This window comes from Hesperophylax consimilis, chromosome 15, assembly GCF_061612785.1.
Source record: "Hesperophylax consimilis isolate HC1 chromosome 15, BYU_Hcon_1.0, whole genome shotgun sequence".
Classification (NCBI taxonomy): Eukaryota; Metazoa; Arthropoda; class Insecta; order Trichoptera; family Limnephilidae; genus Hesperophylax; species Hesperophylax consimilis.
The window spans coordinates 10,516,333-10,522,928 of NC_142850.1; positions in this window are offsets into that span (position 1 = coordinate 10,516,333).

Consider the following 6,596-nt stretch of genomic DNA (forward strand, 5'->3'; position numbering starts at 1 on the left):
AAGCATTCGCATTTCTGCTGTTTCGAGTTGCCTAGAGTAGGAGTTGTACATAGTCCAGCATTCGGAGCCATACATTATCGCGGGTCTAACAATAGTCTGGTATGTCTTTCCTTTAAGTTTTATTGGCATTTTCGTGTCGCACAAAATTCCTGTTACGGATCTAAATTTCATCCATCCCACTCCTATCCTATGGTTGACATCCGCTGCACATCCTCCGTCTCTGTGGATGAGTGAGCCCAGATACTTAAATGAGTCACAGTTGGCTAATTTTACTCCATCCAATTGCATCGAAGGAGTTACAGCATTTGGGTCTTCAAATGGTAAATACAAATATTCCGTCTTTTTCCTGCTAATTTTTAGTCCATTATCCTCCAGGATCTTTTTCCACCTTTCCAGGCTATTTTGTAGATCACAATGATTTTCTTCTATCAGTACTACATCATCTGCAAAAAGCATAGTCTTGAGAATACTGTTCATTTCTTGACTCGTTAGGTAATTCATGACCATTATGAATAGCAATGGGCTGAGGACAGATCCTTGGTGTATCCCCACTTTAATTGGAAATGTTGGTGACATCCCTGATGTGCATCTTACTTGTGTTTCTACGTCTGTATACATATCTTGTATGGAGAGCACATATCCTTCTGGTACGTTATGAGATCTCAATGCCGCCCATATCAGGCTTCGGGGTACCCTGTCAAATGCTTTTTCCAAGTCTATAAATACCATGTGTAAATCTTTTTTTGCATCTCGATATTTTTCAACTATGATTCTGACTGTTTGAATAGCATCTATAGATAACACAAATATGACATTATTAATGTTTAATTTAAAAAAAAAATAAAGACAATCATTTCCGGGTTACGAATAACCTGCAATATTTGAAAATCTCCTACTACCACCACAGTAAGGGGAAAATGTTGCTTGTGTTATGATGGAGGACTCAGCCAGTCGAGGAATTGAACACACTACACCTGTGAATTGGTGAAAAGAATAGAAATTATAACCAATTCATGATTTGAATCCCACATCACAATTAAAAAACCAAAACTATCATTGGGAAAACTCACGCATATGGCGCATGCATAAAAGTATCGCATGCCAAAATGCATTTTGTTGCAGTGCAGTTAGAGTCATGTTTTATTAGTAATACTTCGCAATATAAATTGTACAATATGTAAAAAAATATTCGTTTTCAGTTGTGAAATGATTTTTTATTATAAAGGCTGTGAGTCTTTAAGAATGACGGTCAATTAATATAAAATCTTTTACATATTAATTCAATATAGACAAATTAATGCTCAATTATTTAAGACAACAGAACCTCTGACTAGCAATGTTTTAAAATAATTGACCCCATTTAGTTTGACATCAGCTACATACATACTATGAACAGGTATTTTGAATTTGTCCACAAGTTTCTCGCTGTTGTGTAACATAATTAAATACCTACATATTGTGTTAGCAAATGTGCCTGTATAATAAGTCAAACTGAAGCCAACTGAAACACAACATGAGAAAGTGACTCTAAACTCTTGTTATATTTTATCTTGCGGGCTCATGACAAACACAGGGCCTACGTTACATTGTTCCAAACACCATGACGCAGGTTAACCCCAGCTTTGCAGGACTGTAATTAAATCACAATGTTACGTAGCTGTGTCAAAACAGATAATAGATAATATACCCTACGTAATACAATAGGATACAGAGAATACTAGATAGGTTACACCCATAGATATTGGTTACACCTAAAGATAACATTTTCTAAATAAGTGAAAATGGCTGATACCTTCTCACATTTTTTTAAACTAATTCTCAATTTCTCGCAATGAACTGACAAATAGTAACAAACTAAATGCTGTAATACAACGAAAAAAATACTGTTTAAGGGTAATTTAATGGTTTTACTACCTTACTGCCTGTTATTATAATTTAAACAAGCTGACGTGTACCCAGCATTGCTCGACTTTTCTCTACTTTCTATTAATACAATATCCATGTATTATACAAATAAACCTTTCGGAAGAAATTCTCTAAACAAAAGTAAAAATTTTATCAAAATCCGTTGAGTAGGTTAGACGAAGTAAGTGACAGAAAAAGACAGATTTTTATTTTATTTTATTTTATTGATTTATTGTGAATAACAGTATAATCCATTTACATTTCACAAATAACAGTTTATAAATTACAGTTTATAATAAGTAAGTACATACATTTATTTGCATGGGTAAGTACATCAATACTATCTGATTAACCAGATTTGTTAAATAGCATGCTTATTGCCGTCTTAAAATCTCTTTGGTTCAGATTGAAAATGTCAATCACAGAAGAAATGTGATTTAACAAAGTAGTTATTCTCCCCAAAGGCATGATCATTGGTAGGTTGGTCCTGCCCCTTGGAAAAATAAATAATCTGTGCTGTCTAGCTCTAATGAAATTATCAGGGACAAAAAGAAATTCGTTCCAGAATATCTGGATTGCAAATGTGCCCATTTAGCAGCTTGTGCGCCACTAACACCATTGCAATATTTCTCCTAACGTCTAGACATTCTATCCCCTAGATGCGGATAGCGACTTTATTATTTTAGTATAATAGAGAAGAAGAGATAGAAAGTCGCACCTAACCCAGGTAGATAAGCACTTGTACAAAAAAACACGAAATAAGTGTTGTTCCAACTATAATTAGTGATTTATAATAATTAGTGATGTTCCAACAATTATAAGTGATTTATTTTATACAGGATCGTCATCAGATCACTATCTTTATTTAGATTACCAACCAGCAAAGAGCATCCAATTTGTATTCATCTGTCCTGAAATAATAAAATTTTATCATCGGTTATGCATTATGACCCTGCATTGATTTTTTGGCTGAATAAACTAGAACTGTGCCGTATTATTTTTATTATTAACAGACAAATACTTTTCTGTATTTTTTCATAATTACTACGGTATTTTCCAAGATTCAGAAGAATGATTTTTGTTGAGCTGTCTTAATTAATAATATCTTTCACATGGTCAGCCTATTGTAGAAATTGTAACCAACAGAATCTAATTTTAAAATCTTACATTTTAATAGTTTTATTCACAGGTCCACATTTTATTTTTACTGGATCACGGTGCACACACCTCCATATCTAATAATTATTACAGAGGTATATAGACTATTTAAGTCAAATGAGAGCAGATTGCCAGGGCGATTGCATATCCCACAGCAAACGTTCACACTGAGAACGCCTAAAATATTCACTAACGGCTAACCACCGAAGAGCAAACATTAACTACGATACCTGGGAAACTGCATGAGATAGGCGGAACCAGAGTCTGAGGGCCATTAAACCTAATAGTGCTCTACACTTAGAAGTAAAGTAGTCCTGAATGAAGTGTTGAAAAACGCCATGCATCTTGGCCCTGTGAAAGATCACAATCTGGATTCATTTATTTATTACCAAACACTACAACATTTAAAATTATAACAGTATACAAAATGCATTTTTTTTCCTAATCATTCTACTACTTCTTAAGATGAGAGCTCCAGAAGCTCATGTTTATGGGAGGTACAAATTACAATTACTACAAAAGTATTATTTTTTTATGATAAACTAATTTTTATAAGGAAAGGTTTTTTTTATGCATAACACAAAGGATAATAAATTATTATAAACAATAATTAGTCGCCTGAAATACCCGTAAAAATTTATTATTATTAATTAATTTCAACGCCCTGGTGGGCTTTTAAATAACAAGTTTTTTACATAACAAGCTTTTACATAACATAACATACAGAAACATTTTTAAATGGAAAAAGATAGACTATAAAAATAAAAATAAAAGTAAACATAATATGAAAGGTAAGTAGGTGAATAGATAAGTTAAGATAGAATTAATTCATTGCAATAAAAGAGAGATAAACTAGTAGGTATGTTAACAATTACAAAATTACATGTGAATGGCTAAATGTGATACATGACAAAATTTATTTATTTATTTATTTGTTTGTTCTCGCCTTGACGGCTTTTACATGCAAGGTAAATCATACAGTAGCATTATAAAAAGTATATAGCATCATGAGAAGTATAACATAGTAAATAAAATAATAAGCTGAGCATGAAAGACGTAAGTAGGCACAACACAGGTAGGTATTAGTATACGATAAGTAAATTGTATATTGTATAAAGGAGTTCAACCAGCAAATACTTATTATATACTTATAATTGAAAATATCTCTCGATTAAAAAAATGCCGCCCAGGGGAATTGCTTACAGTTTGCAAATTTGTTTACAGGTGAAAAAATATAATAAGCAGTAATTGTTGATTGAAGTACTAGTAAATATTGAATTATTTTGCGGGTTGGGAATAAACCGACGTAGCTCAGTGGTTCAGAGCATCTTCTGGACATCAGAAGGTGTGGGTTCAATTCTCGTCGGCGGTATTTATTTTTGTTCGTGAGATATTTTCAATTTGTATATGGATATTTCAGGTGACTAATTATTGCTTATAATAATTTGTTGCTACAAAAGAAATTAACATAATTAAATTTTCAAATAAACTACAAACGTAATTCAATATACACAATTCTAGAGAATTATATTATAACAATAGCTAAAGTTTTTCTTAATATTAGATATTATAGATTAAGGACGGAATGTTTCGGAGATTTTGAACAATTCTTCAAAATTCAAAGTTAATTTTAAAATTCTGTGACAGATTTTTTCTAGTTCTGTTATTATTTCAGTTCTCTTAAGTAACTAGCCTTTATAATAATATAATATAATATGATGATATAATGTAATATAATGATATAATATAAAAATAAAATAGTTATTATATTAATTCTGCCAAGTAGCCTATAATGATATAATAACAGAAGTTAAATAGAAAATTCACAGATCATTTTCTTCACAGAAATTTGATGAATTGTTCAAATTCTCCGAAACAACTCGTCCTAAGTTTTACATTATATCATTATTCGATTTCAGTGAGTTAATTTGCTTTTTGAATTGTTCTTATTTCAAATTTTCGTTTACCTTAATTTTGTTTTTGGACTGATATTTTGTACAATTTCACATCTAAATACAAGTAATGGTGCTGAGCCGTGGTCGATCTTAGCATTGGGATGGCTATTAGGCCCTTGATTTTGAATCTATTGCTTATTCTATCTAAAGGGTGAATTTTATTGATGAAATATTCTTTATAAATTTGATATAAGGCGTTTCTTTTATACAATCATGTGATAGTTGGTACAGTTAATAATGATATTATTATAAAACTTGCGTTTATAGGTACCATTGTTCAGCGTTTAGTGATTAGATTTGAAATATCAGTTTTACCCAACATAATTTCTTAAGTATTCAAGTCAAACAATACAACCAATTTCGAGTATTTAAAAAAATGTCTAAGATGGGAAATACGAATACGTAAAAAAAGGTTCAATAGATTACAAATATATTTTTAGACTTTTATCAAATATTACTAAGAACATGGGTTATGAGATTTCTGGTAGAATTCAAAGACTGATGTTAATATTGTCTTACTAAATAGCACCTAAATAATTAGAGTTCTTAAAAATCAACCTGTAAAATCGAAATTCACACTTTCTTATCATTTTTTTCTACATATTATTTTACAAAAACTCTCATTTTTTTCTAAATCTAATATGGACACTAAATCTAACGCATAGAATTCTCCGCATGTCCATCTATAATACTCATATAAGATACAATGCGCCGCCGGGTATAGAAACGGCACTCACCATCCGAGAGATATTGGAAAAATATTATTGGGTTATTTATGAAACTCTCGGCTTCTACAATATGAGTTCGAATAGCTACCACTGGAGGTTTTACCACTATACGTTATATTTCAATGGAAATACATTATTAGTATGTCACTCACCCTCCGCGATAACAACCAATAATTACGTTAACTAGTAACAGTAAATAGTGGAGGACGTACCAGAGCAACTAATGGATACATTAATTGATTCACTACGGAATAGAAATTGGCAATTAGAAAATTTAATTATAAAATACATTGGTCGCCGTCATATTATTGCCCTTATATCATTCAATTCTTATGACAAGAAAGGGTATGTTGAGTCCATAAAAATAAAATATAATTAGTTGACTAGAAAGCACCCAATCAAATATTAATTATTTTTATAAATTAAATTTCCATAAACTGGTTTTCGTCAGGTTTTTAAATAGGCGTTACCTTACCAATTCTCCACATTTGGCAGTTCATTACGTTATCTTTCATAAGCAAACATCATCGGTTGGTGACCATTATTTCTGTTTTTCTGCATTTTCATAAGCCCGTTTGGCGTCCAGGTTTTTAAATAGGCGTTACCTTACCAATTTTCCACATCTGGCAGTTCACCACGTCATCTTTCATAAGCAAATCAGCATCAGCTTACTGTGGTGGTGGTAGGAGATTTTCAAATATTTTCAGGTTATTCGTAACCCGGGAATGTTTGTTTTTCTTTTTAAAAATGAAAAAAAATAATTGGCGATTGGCGTAATTAGTTTCTATTGTTCCGCATTTTCATAAGCCCGTTTGGCGTCCAGATTTGTACGTAGGCGTCCCTTACCAAT